This window comes from Euprymna scolopes, chromosome 15 (genome assembly GCF_053919585.1).
Source record: "Euprymna scolopes isolate OS-2025 chromosome 15, ASM5391958v1, whole genome shotgun sequence".
Taxonomy (NCBI): domain Eukaryota; kingdom Metazoa; phylum Mollusca; class Cephalopoda; order Sepiida; family Sepiolidae; genus Euprymna; species Euprymna scolopes.
Genome location: NC_136496.1, coordinates 111,881,679 through 111,900,765, shown reverse-complemented (window position 1 = coordinate 111,900,765; position 19,087 = coordinate 111,881,679). Strand labels below are relative to the sequence as shown.

General features: G+C 33.8%; 4 non-coding genes across 4 annotated transcripts; 3 read left to right on the top strand and 1 right to left on the bottom strand.

The window, feature by feature from the left end:
- Positions 1-1,958: 1,958 nt before the first annotated feature.
- On the top strand, positions 1,959-2,032 carry Trnat-agu (transfer RNA threonine (anticodon AGU)). The gene has a single exon. It is a non-coding gene; the product is annotated as a tRNA-Thr (tRNA).
- Positions 2,033-2,722: 690 nt separating this feature from the next.
- Positions 2,723-2,796, top strand: Trnat-agu (transfer RNA threonine (anticodon AGU)). Its single transcript has one exon. It is a non-coding gene; the product is annotated as a tRNA-Thr (tRNA).
- Positions 2,797-12,619: 9,823 nt separating this feature from the next.
- Trnat-agu (transfer RNA threonine (anticodon AGU)) lies at positions 12,620-12,693 on the bottom strand. The gene has a single exon. It is a non-coding gene; the product is annotated as a tRNA-Thr (tRNA).
- Positions 12,694-14,585: 1,892 nt separating this feature from the next.
- Trnat-agu (transfer RNA threonine (anticodon AGU)) lies at positions 14,586-14,659 on the top strand. Its single transcript has one exon. It is a non-coding gene; the product is annotated as a tRNA-Thr (tRNA).
- Positions 14,660-19,087: the final 4,428 nt, after the last annotated feature.

The following is a 19,087-nucleotide window of genomic DNA, read 5'->3' as shown; positions in this document are numbered from 1 at the left end:
ATCCTCTGTGTGGATATCCGAACAACATAATTATGGCGGATCTCATACGTCGAAATCGACGGTAGTAGCTATCATATATATATATATATATATATATATATATATATATATATATATATATATATATATATATATATATATATATATACAGGGACTGCCAAAAGTCACCACAGAATTACCCCACCCTATATGTAACACGATGTAACTTTATTACAAATTAATATTATCAATATAACTTTTGTACCATTTAAAAGAAGAAGGGCAAAATAAATTAGTAATAATTTTTTTTAATTTTTTTTCATCAAACGAAAATAATGAAATTGCGAGACGAAAATCGTGTTTACATAATTGGCGCTTTCGCATGTAGTAGACATTCCGAACATGAAACATACCTGTATTTAATAAATCTAGCAAAAATCAACTAATGGTCAGATTTTCGTGAAATTTTCGATACTTATCCATTTTTTAATTAAATTACATATAAAATGCAGTTTTCGTAAAATATACCAGGGAAAATATTTTTTTAGTGCGTGCTCCCCTCCCCATATTTATTTATTTTTTTTCGAAAATCGAACAAAATATATTTAAAGCGATCGAAATTTTTATTTATGAAACATAAGAATTCAAATAAGTAAAAAATATTTTTTTAAGAATTTAAATACACATATGGAACAAAAATTTACTTTGAAGTTGCAATTAAAAAATTGATATAAACTTAATATTATTATGTTTTTTTTTTTAATAGCGTTTTTTTCGGATTAATATATGCTATAATCAGTTGAATTATCAAGAAAAAGAAACTTCGTAAGCTTTAATTAATTTTTAAAAGATTAAAATTCCATTATTTCAAAATGTTCCGTTACAACGTAGAATTTTAATTAATTGTGTTTAATTTTTTTTAAACATTAAGTTTCAATATAAACATGGCTCTTGTCAGCTATTTTATCGTCAGATTAAAACCAATTTGAAAATATTATTGCACAAATATTATGCATTTTGTAGGCCCCTCTCATATTTTCTTTGTCTCTTTTTACCGAATAAAATACGGAAGCCCCTAGGTAACCAAATGAACATTCAATAAAACCGTATTTCATACTTAATATACAAATATTTATAATATTATTAATCGTTAAACAGTGTAAATCTTAAAACCTAACAAAGATTAATTATTAATTGCAGTTTGAACGAGATAACTAAAGGTTTTAAACAATCATTAAGTCGCTTCTGCTTTTCCATAGTTCGTATAGTTATCACAAATCTGATGTCACAGAAACATACGGTCCATTTTTCACAATTGTTTGGCAGGCCCTAGTGCTCCAGAATTTATTTTTTTACATAGGTACCATCATTCTCAATGCTGTTTTTCCGAGAATCCAATGAAGCGTCTCTGTTTCTGGTGCATGTCCGTGGTAGGGATTGCTTTCTTAGAGCTTCTAAGCTTCTTTACACCGTCAATATCTGCAAAAGAGAGATGAAACTTTCAGGTCATGAATGCATAAGTCCAGTAATCAGAAAGAATGCAATTTCTTTTATTCATCTCTGACCCCCCCCCCTACAAAAAAATAGGAGGTATTACTTTTAGAACGCTTCTCGTATATTTTTACGTTTGGCTGGTGAGAGGATTCACGCTATGCCGCAATTGTGTTTTCCCTGTCTGGACTTGGTGCCCTTCGCGACGAAAAAACTGTCGAAGTATCATTTTTATATCTGGAGAAAAATATACACAATTATAAGTTAGATACAAAATTATCCCGTCGCTAATACGCTGACGATTTTACACAAGAATTTGGAGCTGTCTAATGAACATTAACTATGATATCTATTTATAAATTAAGTCTAGTCAACTGTAGATCAAGTGTTCCAATTTCACGGGAGCTCTCATTTCATGTCGTGTAATATGAACATCAGCTGCATTATATATTTTTCTAGTCATATGCACAAACCCCTGATCTCCAATCGGCTTCATAGCTCAGTTGGTTAGAGCGCCAGTCTAGTAAACTGGAGGTCGAGAGTTCGAATCTCTCTGAAGCCTTTCTTTTTTTTTTTTTAATTAATATTTTGTTTGTGTAGATTGTATGTACTCTGATGCCCAAAAGTAATCCGCGCGGTGGACTAATTCGAACAAATATATGAAAAAAAAAAAAAATCCGCGAAATCAGTCAGTAAAGTAATATTTCTACAAATTTAGTGCGGTATGCGGTACTGCTACTGCGGTGCGGTGTATTAATTTATTTGGACACCGCTTGTTTAAAATCCTCAACTAACTGAAAAAAATTGGCAGCAATTTTGGGAGCTAACTGCTTCAATATATCGGAGAGAGAGAGAGAAAGAGAGAGAGAGAGAAAGAGAGAGAGAGAGAGAGAGAGAGAGAGAGAGAGAGAGGCGACCACAGACAGATAAGTAGGCAGTCCTGCCCTGCGACAGTAGGCAGTCAAAAAACGACATGTTGGCGTTGGTATAAAAAAAAAAACAACATTAAAACGTGCTTGTGTTTCATTTATAATATCACATACGTTTTTCAGCGACCAGCTGCTACCATTTATTAAGTACTTTAAAATTGTTATTTAAAACATAAAAAGATCAGTCTTCCTCTTTTAATGTAATAGTCATTGCACATACACGACGTATAAAAACAAATACATTTATTAAAAACGTCAGTTTCTTTAATCAGGGAAAATAGCTGCATTTGAAGATGGCTATGGATAGAACGTGTCTATCAGTCGGCTCCATAGCTCAGTTGGTTAGAGCGCCAGTCTAGTAAACTGGAGGTCGAGAGTTCGAATCTCTCTGGAGCCTTTCCTTTTCCATTTTATTTCATTTTTAATAATTTCGGCGGAATAGAGTAGTAGAATGCACGATTCGCTGGTAAAATTGCTTCTCCGTCTTTTACTTGGGTTAAAATACAGAAATAATAACTCTAAACTTTATATATAGAATTCTTATTATAATTTTGATTAAAATTTGTTAGATGATTTTGGTTTTAAAAATGCTTGAATTTAAGGGATCGTAGGACGAAACTGGAATTCAAGGAATCTGGCTTGATTGATGTCTTATAAATATGGGTCAAATTTTAATGTAGATGTGATATATTTGGACTTTTAAATCGAGGTTGTGTCCATTTTATGCTTCCCTAAAATCCCTTTAACATACTCCAAAGAAACTAAACTTTGAAGAACATTAAAAACAATGATGTCTTGTACTCAATGTTAACATTTCACAACAATTAGAGTTAACTGAATTTTCACGAAAGGTTTCCACCTGGTATTTACACGGTTTTCATAAAAACTAAATCAAACTAAATATACTCACATTATAGCCCTTTACGCCTGTTTCGAAATCTATCATAATCGGTAATCTCTGTCTAATCTAATTAACCGACTATTATAAATTGTAGAACGTAGCTGCTGTCCATAATGAGTTAATTTGTTTTCTGATTTCTGCCGATCATTTTGCAGATAAATATTATTATTTTTTTTACAACGGATTTACCACTTATCAAGGCCCGGAGGCCACTCAAGGATAAGGGTTACTGAGTGTACGATAGTCAATGGGACAATATCGTAGTAATCGTTAGTAGTGGAAATTTGGTAAATTGGATTACTTAAGGGAAACGGCTCATCAAAAACTTGTTTACGTTGGACTTGAAGACAACCATATTGCAGTCAGCTGGTAAGCAGTGAAACGGAGGAGAGTTCCACAGGCGGGCAATTCTATGAAAGAAGCTTTGTTCATGGAATCTACGTTTAGGTTTAGGCATAGAGTGGGGGGAAATTATTGATAGTGGTTTCAGATAGACGAGTGTTTGATAACAGTACTCGATCCAAGGACGTACTTGGCTCTTATACAGGTAGAGAATTGCATCGGCAGTGAGATATCTACTGGAGCAGTAGAATAATCCAACTATTTTTCCAGCGACTTTGGAAACAGATTTGATGTACGTGTTCTATTTTAGATCAGGAGTAAAGGTCAGACCCAGAAGCTTGTTAAAACATAATTTTCCCCGATAACCACTCTCTTTCTTTCTCCCTTCGTTTAAAGTTTGTTGTTTTAGGGAAGTATTACCACCCAAACTTAAGGTCAGTGGTAGGAATACGGGAGCGTATGTTTTGCTTTGTAAGAAATAAATAATAAAATTAAATACTGTTTAGCAAAAATTAGATTGAAATATATTAAAATTAAAAATCATAATAATGACAGATCCAGTATAGACTGTTTGTTCATACGACGGCGCTAGAAGAATTCCTTATGGTGACGATTAAAACTTGTCTCAACTTACTCCAGATAAGGAAGTTACATGATCAAATCATGTCGGGGTCACCAATTTCGAGACGAAGAAGATCGTGAATTGTAGGAGGAAAGTGTTGCATCCTATTGGCCTTGTTTGATAGGAAACAAAATGAGTTGTAATGGAACTTTGTCTGTGTGTGTCTATGTGTGTGTGAGTTCGTTCCTTATAGACTCCGAAATGGATGAGCCGATCTTTATAAAATTTCACTCAAATGTGCTTCATATACGTGGCAGTCTTCTTAGGTTTTGTATCGAAATATTTTTGATAAGTATCGATAAATCTGAAGAAAGAAGAAACGGGCGATTTTGACCATCTTATACAGGCTAACATAAAAAATGCATTTGAGAAGTTTTAGTACAACACAAGCACAAAGACTCGGCATAAAAAATTAAAGTAAGTTCTTTGAAATGATAGGGGCGCGTTTGAAATGAATGTTTCTGTCCAAAGCACAACTGAACTAGGATACTTAACTTTTTTCATTTTAACCTTACATTGGAACCATTATCACTGCACAATGGAACCATGATACTTGATTTTGCATTTAAAATTTTAATTCTATAAAAGATATTTTAGTGGGCATTTACATTTTTACTCTTGAAAAAGCCTGCACTAAACGGGCGAAATGTCGTCCAATTTTTATGTCTTTCTACCTCTGTTTTTATCATGAAAGTTATTTTCTAAAACTAATAGTACATTCTCTACGGTGTAATGTAGACAACAATGTATTGTGAACTGTCACAGTATGGATGGATGTGAAGCTTCCTTATTGTACGCGGTGGGTCCCCATCTAGAGCAGGACAAATAATCGATTTGATTGAATAATGGACGATTTCACCGATTTCGATGACAATAAACTATGGGAGGGTGAAACATTCGTTAATCTTCACTTAATCTTGTATCTTGTACAACGACCAGTCTCCCTGCTTATATATATATATATATATATATATATATATATATATATATATATATATATATATATATATATATAGTGTGTGTGTGTGTGTGTGTGTGTGTGTGTGTGCGTGTGTGTGTGTGCGCATAAAATTATCTTAAAATATATGTATATGTATAAAATAATTTTCAAAAATTATATATACTTTAAGCGTCATACATTAGAACTCATCATTCAACTATAAATAAGAAAAGCAGCAATATAGTAAAATGAATTGCGTAACACGTAATGGACGAACTTTGCCAGTAGTGCCCACGAATTTTTAATACTCTAATTTTTAATCGATCTATATTTCAATCGACTTCTCATCAACTTTATATATTTTAACTTACCATCACCTAAACGCGGTTTAATGTACTTTTAACTTCTTAATTTCTACTTTCGCTCCTACTCATCTGACTTCCTCAACGCCTGAAGATGATACGTGGACGAATCGAAAAGATGATAGGTGGACGAATCGAAAGCGCTCGTGACGGTAACAACTATGGAACTTCTATTAGTATTGTCGATTTTGATATGAAAAAGATTATACGGAAAATCGAAAAACTAAAAAATAGGATAATAAAGCAAAGTATCTTCGTTGCATTTAATAATGCTTGCTTGATATATATATATATATATATATATATATATATATATATATATATATATATATATATATATATAATATAAACCTGAATGTGTGTGGTGGGGGTCACGAATAGGCTCCTATATGGTTGACTATTTTAAAAAAACTGATTACATATAATGATAGAAGATGTATCGAGACACAGGAATGGGTATGTTTGATCTCGCAGAACGGTGGTTCATAAAAGATTGTGGGGTCTGCGTTCGCGCCTGGCCCCCAAAGTATGGAAATAAAAAATGAAAAAAAAAAGGTTTACAAGGGTTTTTGATATAGATGTACATAATAATATTTTGATAAGTAGGTTTTAACTTAAATAGGGATGGTATAATAAAATTGTGGGGTCTGCGTTCGCGCCTGTACTCCATGGAAATATGGCACAAACTTTAACAAAGACTTTCCATATCTATTTGCGTAAGTATACTTTGATAATTATGTTTCAGTTTGAAGAAATATGGTATAATAAAATTATTGGGTGTTCGTTCGCACCTGACCTCCATAGAATGTAAATATGTCACAAAGTTTAACAAGATTTTTTAAAATGGGTGAGGGTCCACAATAACACCTTAAATTTAATCTGTTTTTACGTTAGCTTTTATTTATTTTTTGAGTTGAATCATATTGTGTCGATTAAATTCACCTTATAAATTCACGTTCTTATTAAAGTGAAAGCAAAAAAAAGTCGGAACTTTAGACAATTCTCGACACAAATTTTGCATAACTCTTCTCCACTTGCACGTGGTACTCTTTCGAAAATAGATAAATGGTGTATAAATAATAAAAAATAAGAACGTTACTTGTTATCGTGTCAAAAGAAGGAAAAAATCGTGCTCACGTGATTACGTGTCTTTTTAAAAACATTTATATAACCTTTTTATTTTTATTTATATATCTGTTTAAGCTTTTTTGTCAGTGTACTAGAAGGAATTCAGTTGATTACCACCCTTTCTGCGTGTACTTTACATTATAATAGTAAAAACGTGAATCCGATGGCGCAATACTACACCGTTCAATACTGTAAAACTGAAACGAAGCTGTTATGCTTGAAAAGGGTGCCATTTTCTTCTTATTCATATTTATATCGATTCTTTGCTTTAAAAAACTAAACTAATTATGTGTTTACTTTTTTAATACCTCATTTTGCTGTTTCAGATTATTTTACTAAAGTAAGTAAAGTTTCATTATTTTTCAAAACGGTTTTTGTTTCTTTGTTTTTCGATATTTCGTCGATATTATTTAGTAAGAGTGTTTAGCAGAAAAGCCAACAAACGACTACCCGAAAAAATAAATATACAAGAAATAAATGTTACCATAGTCAATAAAAGTTCAGTTCATGTTTTTTTTGTTTTGAAATAGTTTTTAATGCTCTTTATAATTTCAGTGAACCGAAATTAAAACGAAATTTGAGGCGATAACTACTTAAATGAATTTTTATATAAACTACACATGCCAATAAATCGAATATTCCTCAAGCACAAAATAACAGAAAACATTAAAATATGTTCATAAATATTCCTGATGTTGACGGAACTCTCTTAAATTGTTAACACAGAATGCTCAGGTGCCCCTCCTTCAAATTGAAAACGTGGCTCTCCATTTCAAAGTTGCTGCCATTTTGATTTTTTTTTTAAACCCGTTCGTGAATTAAAAGAAAGATTTTGTTTTACAAACTACTTAAAATACAAACCAATGAACTTTTCTATCATAAAAGTAACTTTTATTGACTATGGTAACATTAATTTCTTGTATATTTATATTATTATATATATATATATATATATATATATATATATATAACATTTTCTCTTTGTAAGGAAACATAATTTTGTTGGTCACTCTTGGCTACGAATGGAAACAAAGTTGATATAAAAAATATTTTCGCGAAAATTATCTTTACTTTCATCATATTTTTCTTAGGGTATTTTTCTTAGGGTAAAATTTTTGAGTATCAAAACCTATCTCTTTACAACCCCCTCGTTTTCATAACCTATCATACGTTCATCAATCGCAGTTCATTTTCTGTAGGCTGTTTTTGAACCCAGTCAACGACGGGTACTTCTGCTAGTTCCAAGTTAAGAGTATTCAAAGATTAAAGCCAATTAATTTAACGAGGTTTATATAATTTTATTTTATTGTACATTTTTATATCTTTCTTCTTCTTCTTCTTCTTCTTCTTCTTCTTCTACTACTACTACTACTACTATTATTATTATTATTATTATTATTATTATTGTTGTTATTATTTTATTTTTCTATACTATTATTAATTTATATATTTAAATACATTTCTTCCTATATATCGTTTCTTTTGTCTATTTCTGATATTTCTCCCCATTTTTTTTTTACTTCCTATTGACCCTCTATATACTTATTGTATATTTTTATTTTTTATTAATTTTTCAGTTAATATTCTGATGCTAGTTTTTTATGTATATATATAACCTTGATCTTTTTTGTCTAATGAGAAGCATTAAGCTTCGAAATACCATGGTCTTAAAAGTTTTCTTTTTCCTTTTAGATATTGATTCTTTTAACTGCGGCACAAAAACAAAAGTGTGCTGAGTTAGGTTTATCAGAATTTTTGTATGAATTTTTGACACCCCTAACACGAAACTGCAAATAAAATATAAAAAAAACTCGCAATTTCTCTTTTAAAAGTGGGTTGTTTATTTTCTTTATGTATTATTCTTCCAAAATAAACTATTAAAGTTGTATAAAAAGTAATACAAATATTTTTTTAAAATAGTAATGAAATTAATTGAATGTTACGAGTTCAGTATTTTTCAATTTTTAAACTTTAAAAATCTATCAAAATTTTTCTATTGATTCTATTTTTACGATATTTTCAGGGTCAATGTGAAATGTTATGCTCTTTCCAATAAACCGAATATAATATTTTAGACAAACTTTTTTTTTTTAATTCACGCCCCCCCCCCATTTTCAAATGTCTATTAAAAAGTAAATAATTAATTTATGTACCAAAGTTTTATATATCACAGATTGAAGATAAAAGATCAATAAATAATATATTAAAATTTAAAAACAAAAAAAATAGTGTTTTTTAGAAATTTACCTGTAAAGTCCGAAGTTTAAAACCTTTTTTAAAAAAAAATACCCACGTTGTTTGTTTTTGTGTTTTTATTTTTAATGAAACCTTGGTCCTTGCTCCTTTAATTGAAAAAATAATTAGGGCTTGAATGAAATTTTTCGAGGAGTTATACGCTTCGAAAGATGGCGGGTGGAATTATTCAATAGTTTTCACGAAATTTCTGACACTGCTAGCTGAGTTGGTAGATGTGTATAGTGAGTTAAATCTGGATTATTCTACTCACCTAGCCAAAATCGTAGCTTAAGGTGAAAATGGGAACATGTCGCCTTGTTAACTTGATATTGAAACCCTAATTGAGATAAGTGCGAGAAAAATGAAATTAAAAAATCTGATAGCATTACTTTCTTCGCAAAAGTGTTCTGAATGGTTTAGTTACTCCGAGATGAACACGAACTAGCGCCAATAAAAATAGATTCTAATAATATAACTACTATATTCTCATAGCAAAAAGCCACGACCTTCATAATTTATGCCATTAGACTTTATCTACTTCCGGTTGTTTCGTGGGACACGTGACCAAATTTATAGGACAAAACTCAATGACGTCGGAAGATTATATGACTTTAGTAATTAGACCATCTTAATATTACGTGACAAAACCCACAGCTGTTTTCCATACGTTTTGTGTGGATTGTGAGGGTTCTGGGGTAAGAAAAGCATATCAGAGTAGCAGAGCGCACAAACGTAATTTGCATGGTGGACTAATCTGAACATATATCTGGGGCAGGGAGGGGTCCGCAAAAATCATATAGTAAATAATATTTCCACAAATTTGTGCAGGAGGAGATTAATTTGTCCTGGTATCGTTTTTTACAAAACTGATCGCGAAAAATTGACAGCATTTTTATTTATTTATATTTATTCTTTTATTGTTTTATTTTTTATTTTTTCTCCAAACAAGGCATATTGCCACTTGGAACGTAAGAGACTGGCCGCTTTAATATGCCAGGGAAACAGAGAGAGAGAGAGAGAGAGAGAGAGAGAGAGAGAGAGAGAGAGAGAGAGAGAGAGAGACGGACGAACGGAGGGACGAATGGACGGAGAGGCAGACGGACACAGTCAAAACACGACACGTTGGCGTTAGTACAAAACAAAATAACATAACATTTCGTTCATAATATTAGATACATTTTTTCAGCAACCAGCTGCTACCATTTATCAAATACTTTAAATTGTTATTTAAAATAAAAAAAAAATGCTAGTCGCTTCTACACTATTGGGACGAGATTTTTTTAGTAGATAAATGAAACAATGGTTTCTACTGATTTTTTTTTTTGTCAATTCTAATAAATTACAATGGTAGCTACCAAATTGTGCAGTCAAAATTACCTGACTATTACTGAATTAAAAAAAACAAAAAAAAAACAGAACATAACTTTAATCGTGGTAGCGGGTGTCACATTTCGGCCATCTTGTTTAAATCGAAACAGAAAATTACCTCCCTTTTGAAACCCTCCTGTGTGTTACTGTTACGATCATTGTCATCAAATTCTGCTTATTTTCTTCACTATTTAATATTCTATCCAATCGATTTTCGTAATTTTGAAATTTAATCATCTAAAAAATACGAAGAATACGTATATTATTGTTTTCATGCAATATTCAAAATTACGATTTCCGAAATTTCATCCTAATAGTGTAGAAGCACCAAAAGCTCATCGTTTTAAAGTGTTGTTACTCTTTCTTTTAATTAAATAATCGTTATATATATATATATATATATATATATATATATATATATATATATATATATATATATATATATATATGTGTGTTTAATTTTTAAATACTATATTAGTGTGAATTCAAACTTCGTGAATTCAGTTATCCTATTGAATGTAAGGTGGTAAATTAGTAATTGTTAATGTGTTATTTTGGTTGAATTTGATTATTTATGGGGACAGCTCAGCAAGAACTTGTTTACATTGGACTTGAAGGTTACCATATTGTAGCCAGTCGGAAGCAAGTCAGTGGAACAGTGCTCAACAGGCGGGCAGTTCTAGGAAAGAAGCTGCGTTCAGATTTTGATACAGATAGAGAGTCGGGGAAATTGTTGATAGTGGTTGTAACTAGTTGAGTGTCTTTTGTGAAAGTCCGGCAAGGGGAAACATAGATTGGAGTTCAGTAATGGTCGGACGATTCCAAAATTTTTCCCGATTCCGATCCAATTACCGATTCTGATTCTTTTAATATTTATAAATATTTGATTAGAGACTTGTTTTTTGCTTTGTTTTTGTTTGAGCATTTAAAACTTGTTAATAATCATATGAACTCACTCGGATGAGGGCACATGGACATTTTAGCGAATAGATGCGAAACGATTGAAAAGGCTATAGGCAAGTTATAAATGACCAATAAATAAAAAAATTAAATTCTGCTAATCAATGTTAAATCTGTAAATGAGATTTATAACTCATTCTGTGGCCTTTTTCAATCTTATGTTGTAAAGTAACAACGTCTAATAAAAAAAATGTGCTTGTTTCGTTTTTTATTTAAACTTTTAAAGAATCGGTTTGGAATCAGAAATTAGACACCAATTTTTCCGATTCCGATACCCTCAAAAAGTTCGATTTTTCCAATTCCCGATTTCGATTAATCGTCACAACACTTATATATATATATATATATATATATATATATATATATATATATATCCGCACACATGATGACCCATAAAAAACGGGCCCAGCTCTAACTAGGCTCTATTTCTTGCTGTTTTGTCCGAATGAAACTGAAACTTTGGTCACAACTAGTTTATTATATTCAAAACATCAAAACACTAGAGTCTTTGGCCTTTTTCTCCGTTCTACAGCATATGTTCAAGATGGCCTCTTTTGTTTTTTATGGGTAACCATATCTATATATATATATATATATATATATATATATATATATATATATATATATATATATATATATATATATATATTCCTAATAGCTATCTAGTTAAAACATGGAGACCTTATAATTTTAGATTTTCGAGTATTGATACAATGCCGAACTTTTTTAATGAGAAACCGAACAGCATACTTTATTATTTTACCGGTTTCATTTCGATATTTCGTATAATGAAATTACGATGTGCAGGGTTTTTTTTTTTTTTTAAGTAATCTCTTATGTGTTTGAAAATATAATTAATTCAAATCACTAAATATGAAAACGAATGTACTGTAAATAAAGAATGGGTCTGTATTATTGTACACATAGATTCGAAAAAGTTGTCAAAAAACAAATATATAACAAATAAATGTTATCAAAGGCAAGATAAGTTACTTTTCTACGTAACTGGATATATTTTCGTGTTTTTATTCAATGTAACATGTTTATTCAGCTTGAAAACCATACAGTGTTTACCGATGTATTGGAAAATTCAAGATGGCGTCTGACTCCCTCTTTAACACGGTAAGTTTGGGAAAAGGTGTTATAAATAAAAAAAACTGGATAAAATACTGTTACAAACTCGTTCAATATATGTTACCGTGACAGAGCTTGACATATATTCGGCGGGTTTTTAAAAGTAACTTATCTTGCCTTTGATAACATTTATTTGTTATATATTTGTTTTTTGAAAACTTTTTCGAATCTGTGTACAAACCCTAAAGAATACTTTTTTGAAAAAATAAGAAATACTGCCTTAAATAAAGGCTCCAGAGAGATTCGAACTCTCGACCTCCAGTTTACTAGACTGGCGCTCTAACCAACTGAGCTATAGAGCCAACTGACGGATCGTCTGAAAAACATATTATAATATATATAGCAACTGATTTCAGTGATTTACAAATTTACTTTGGTAAATTATCATTCTTATCATTTTTCTTTAAAATGACGACTTGAATAGGTTTTCGGGTATGCTGTAACTGAATATCCCATTTAAATTTTCTTCAAAGAAGTGATTTTCCGAATATTAAACGATGTCATGTCTTATGTTATTGCTGGTGGCTATTTTGGTACGCGCAAGAAAATTCCCGAGAAACAAGAAAAACCCCGAGAAACAACGCGCAAGCACGCGCGTACCAAGATGGCCACCAGCTATAACATAAGAAATGACATTGCTTAATGTCTGAGAAACTGCTTATTTGTGAAAAATTTAAATGCTATATCCGTTTTAAGCATACTCGAAAACCTAGTCAAGTCGTCATTTTAGAGGAAAACGTTGAGGCGGAAACCAGGTAAAAATTTACCTTTGCTTTTATAAATTTCTATTTCGACGAAAGTTTTTTATTATTATTTTATAACAATAGTCAAATTTGTTAAATAAACAAACGGTTAACTGGCATATAAACGGTTAACTGGAATATAAACGGTTAACTGGCATATAAAGTCTATTGAGCGCGACTACAGCTTACATCTGTAAGTTTTGAACCAATTGTTTTTACAACAATTTCTACTATTATGTAAAAGGAACTGTGTAGGAGTTCGTTTCCTATGAACTCGAAAACGACTGGACCAATTTTAAATGAATTTCGCACGAAGGTACTTTTGCCTGACTTAGATAGGCTTTGTATCGGTATGCCTTTGATAAGTAACGATAATCTATAATCGAAATAATCCGACGAAAGAAGGAACGGGCGATTTTGACCAAAGTTGGCACCTTACACAGCCTAGTACCATCGGTGCATTTTAGAAGTTTTATAGCCACACAAGTTGGAAGACATGACATATAAAACCAACAGTAGATTCTTTGATATGACAGGAGCCCGTTCGAAATGGATGTTCCTGTTTAAAGCATAATTAAACCATGATACTTGACTTTTTCATTTTAAACTTAAATTCAAGCCATTATAGATATTTAAAAAAATAATTTTATTAAATCAGCAGCAGGTTCTCTGCAGTTCAATGTAGACTACAATGTATTGTGGACTAAGTCATTGCAGGGTGGCATGTGAAGTTTCTTCCCAGCACACCAGGATGTGTCCCCAACTAGAGTAGGCAATCAATCGCTTTGATTGAAAAATAGGTGATTTCACTGATTCGATGACAATAAAAATATGAGAGTGTGAAACATTCGTTGATCATTATTCAATCCCGAGCAACACCGAGTCCTTTGCTAGTAAATATATATAAAAGACGGTGCTAATGCACTTACTGATCCGTGCTATTTTTTAATAGTATTTTCAAGCTTAATTAAAGTTTTACGATACCTGTTTTTATTCAATTGTTAGGTGAAAGTACAGGATAGGTACATAACACCTTCCCGTCCCCATGTTAAGAATGGCTTTTTAAATAATAACGTTATTATTTCAGTACAGATCAATAAGTGCATTTGCATTGCATAAAAGACAATACAAAAGCATTGGTTTCAATACTGTAAACAGATTATATATATATATATATATATATATATATATATATATATATATATATATATATATATATATATATATATATATATATATATACATACACACACATATATATATACACATATATATATATATATATACAGGGTATACACACACATACACCCACATACACACACATACATACACCCCCCACACGCACGCACACACACACACACACACACACACACACACACACACACACACACACACATATATATATATATATATATATATAACAGGCTATTAATACCTTGTGCATAGGTCTTGGCTCCATAGCTCAGTTGGTTAGAGCGCCAGTCTAGTAAACTGGAGGTCGAGAGTTCGAATCTCTCTGGAGCCTTCTTTTTCTTATTAGTTTTTGTGTTTCGGACTTCTTTTTTTATGTTGATTTTCCCTCGTTTATTTATCTGCGTTTGATTTTTTACGGTATTTTTTTTTCTTTATATTTTTATACAGGTCTTTAGGGACCTCCATTTCTCACTGTAAAATCGGTGACATCATTTGCGTACATTCATTATCGATCAAAAGTATTAAATATTAATAGTGGAAGTAACGCATTTTTGCTATTATTTTTTTATTTTTATTTTTTTTTTTTTATTCAATTTTCACCCCAAACAAGGCACAGTGCCACTTTGAAGCAGGGGGCTACTATTAGGGAATTAATTAGCGGGGTCATTATGAAGGGAGAAGAGTAGAAAGATGTTTGTTAACATTACACTTGAACTTCTGCATATCATTGCAGTTGGGAAAGCAGAATCCCGGAAGGGAGTTCCAAAGACCCGCAGTTCTGGGGAAGAAACTATTGGAGTAAAAGGCTTTCTTGCACCTAGGGATCTCCACTGTAAAGGGATGAGACTTAGTAGCTTGTCGGGTTTGTCGGGGGTAGTTACGTCGGGGAGGTACAAGTGTTTGCAGTTCGTCAGAGCATTCACCATTAAAGTATTTGTAGAACAGGCAGAGGGATGCAACATCTCGTCGATGGGACAGAGGTTGAAGCCCAGATGACAGTTCAGGACCTATCAGGTTTGCGACTCTTTTTTGAACCCTGTCCAGGAGCGAGAGATAAGCAGCAGATGCACCAGCCCAGATGTGACAACAGTACTCCATACATGGGCGAATGGTTGCCTTATAGAGGTATAGGATACTGGCAGGCGTAAGTAGTTTTCTAGCACGGTAGAGGGAGCCAACCTTCCTTGCAGCAGCCTTGGCAATGCTCTCAATGTATCTATTCCAGTTCATATTCCCTGTAAACGTTAGGCCGAGGAGTTTAAAAGAAGTACTTTCAGGCAATGTGTTCTTGGCCATTGCTATTGGTGGTAGAGAAGGTTTCTTGTAGTTATTGAAGGAAACAAGCTTAGTCTTAGCAGCATTGAATGAGACCAACCATTTTTGTCCCCATTCCACTACGGATTGGAGGTCATCCTCTAGTGTTTCTGCCATTTTCTTGGATATGTGTTCATTTGTTTTCCCCTCATATCTGTTATAGAGAGTGGTGTCATCGGCAAATATACCCATCTCCGAAACAATATTATCAGGGAGGTCGTTTATGAATATCAGGAACAATAGAGGTCCAAGGATAGACCCCTGAGGCACTCCCGCATTTATGTCATATTGTTTGGATGTACGTCCGTCGAGGACAACTTTGATTTTTCTATTACTTAAGAAGGATTTAATTACGTTATGAATTCTTCCAGTGATTCCATATGATCTAATTTTCCTTAGAAGACCATCGTGCCATACCCTGTCAAAAGCCTTAGATATATCAAGGGCCACCGCTCTACCCTCCCCTGTTTTATCCAATGAACGGTATATACGTTCAGAAACTACAGTTAAGATATCTGCTGTTGAACGGGCTTGCCTGAATCCATATTGTTTGTCAGTCAAGAGTTTAGCAGCTGTTAGGTGCTGGACTAGGGCTTTATTAACTAAGGACTCAAATATTTTGGCGAAAAGCGGGAGGAGGCTAATGGGGCGATAATTTAGTGGGTCAGTTCTTTCACCAGAATTCTTGAAGACTGGTACCACAGAGGCGGTTTTCCAGCAGTCGGGAAAACAAGATTCGTTAAGGCATTTATTGTAAAGTTTGGACAGAACTGGAGCAACCTCGGCAGAGCATTTTTTTAATAGCACAGCCGGGATGAGATCTGGTCCACATGCTTTAGAGGTGTCTAGGTTTTTTATAATAGCATGTACCTGAGAAGGGGTGATTTTCAAGTCGTCAAGTGTGGCGTCTGTTCGCAGAGGAAAATCAGGGAGTGAGTGGTGTACCGAGTTCAGTGTGGAGTTTGAGGCAAACCGACTGGCAAGCAGATTAGCCTTGTCAGTTGCCGTGCAAGCAACCTCATGATTGTTTGTTAGTGGGGGAATAATTGACTGTCCATTATTAACTACGCTGTTGTAGATTTTCCAAAAATCCCGGGTTCCTAATTTCTGTGCTTCGATGCGCTTTCTGGTGGTTTCAGAGTAATCTGACTTAGCTGTGTCTATCACTCTCTTACAATTATTTCTAGCTTCTATAAACTTCTGTTTATTTGAGCTGGACTTATGTCGGTTGAATCTGCGGAACGCATGCTGCCTTTGACAAATGGCAGCTGCACAAGCAGAAGTAAACCATTGGGGGGAGTGGGGCTTGCTATAGTATTTCCGTGCGGGAACATGTGCTTCAATAGCAGTTTTGAACCATTCAGTTGTCTCATTTGCACACTGTTCCGCTGGAAGAGTAAAGATATTTTGCCATGGGGCATCTCTGATGAGCTCCCTGATGGCTTCCCAATCAGCCTTTTTGTAATACCTCGTTGTTTTGAGTAGTGGGTCTTCAGTTTTAGGGCGAGAATTTAGGCTGATTTCTACCATTATCACAGCGTGATCAGCATTCCCGAGTGGGCTATGGGCATTTGTTGTACAGTCATTGGGAACTGTTGTCAGAAAGAGATCTAGAAGTGAGGCATGTTGATCGTGCTGGTCTGGGAAACGTGTCGGAAATGTAACCATCTGAGATAGGGAATGAGATATAGAGAAGCTATATGTGGCGCTACCAGCTACGTCTGTGTGATTTGAGAATCCTAGCCAGTTACTGTGGTGGACATTGAAGTCACCAAATACATGTATTTGTGCGCTAGTATCGAGGGAGAGTGCTATATCTATGCTGTCTGAGACTTTGTTTATTAGGGTACAGTCTTGGTTTGAGGGAGAGCGGTAGAGAAAATATAAGTAGCTAATATTGTGTTGCATATTTAGTCTGAAGCACATAAAGGCCTGGCCCTCTGATTCTAGTTTTATTTCTCTAGTTAGGGGGAGGGTGTTTCGAATATAGACTCCAAGTCCATGCATATGTCTGTCCGAGTCCTTACGGTAGAGTGGGAGATAACCAGGCATGTTAAAGTGGTTAGAGGGTATGGAGGAGTGAAGGTTAGTTTCACTTAATGCTAAGATATCCGGGGTGTTTACAAGGAGAAATGTTTTGTTAGATTATGATTTTTATGCCTATACTAGCAGGGTGGGGTGGGGCCTTTGCCTGGGTGTAAAATACGCTTTTTTTCTTTTTTTTTTTTACATGGGGATCACCACTTATCAAGGCCAGGGAGCCACTCGGGGATAAGGGTTATTTTTGTACAATAATCAATGGGATAATATCATAGTAATAGTTGGTATTGGATGTGATAAAGTGTCTTACTTAAGGGGGCGATTAATCAGGAATTTGTTTATGTTGGACTTGAAGACGTCCAAGTTGTAGTCAAGTGGGAAACAGGCAAACGGAAGAGAGTTCCACTGGCGTGCACTTCTCAGAAAAAAGCTATGTTCATGGAATCTACGTTTTGATTTAGGCAAAGATAAAGTGTGGGGGAAATTAATGGCAGTGGTTTCAGCAAGACGGGTGTTTATCATGAAGGATTGGCGAGGGGGGACCAGAGATTGGAGCTCGGACGAGCACTTGCCATGGAAATAACGATAAAACAAAGACAGGCTCGCAACGTCTCTTCTGTGGGAGAGAGGCTGCAGGGAAGGATCCCACCATTTTCCCAGCGGCCTGGGCAACAGACTTGTTATATGTGTTCCATTTCTGATCAGGAGTAAAGGTCAAACCCAGGAGCTTGTCAAAACATGAAGCCTCCCCAAGACGAGAGCCATCCATTTCAGTTGATGCTAGATGAGGAACAGAGCGTTGATGATGTAAAGATAGGAGCTTGGTTTTAGATGCATTAAAAGTAACCAGCCATCTCTTCCCCCACAGTACCACGCGCTCAAGATCAGAGGAGAGAGAATCAGAGAGAGCTTTGTCATTTACGGCCTTTGATGTGTTGTCGTAGATGGTCGTGTCATCAGCATAAATGTCAACGAATGATTTAAGTATGTGTTTTGGGAGATCATTGATGTAGATCAGGAAGAGAGTTGAGCCCTTAAATATGATATTTTAATTTGCCCAGATTTCGTATATATTATTACAGACTCGTGATTTCAAAAGTTAAAAAAAAAGTATTTTGGTGCCATCAGTTAGAATCGAAACCGAAGCATCCAAAGATGGTGACGTTACCACTGTACCAACATGCCACGCACATGAATCTGTTAAAAGTTGAAAATTAAAAATAAATTTAGATGATTGTACAAAATGTTTAACGATTGTTTCAATTTTGACGTATTTTTAACCCCTTATAAACAATTTTAACCGCCAAAAAGCCCATAAAATAAAAGCCCATAAAATAACAGCCCATAAAATAAAAGCCCATAAAATAACAGCCCGTAAAAAATCCAATCATCTGAGGCCCCTAGC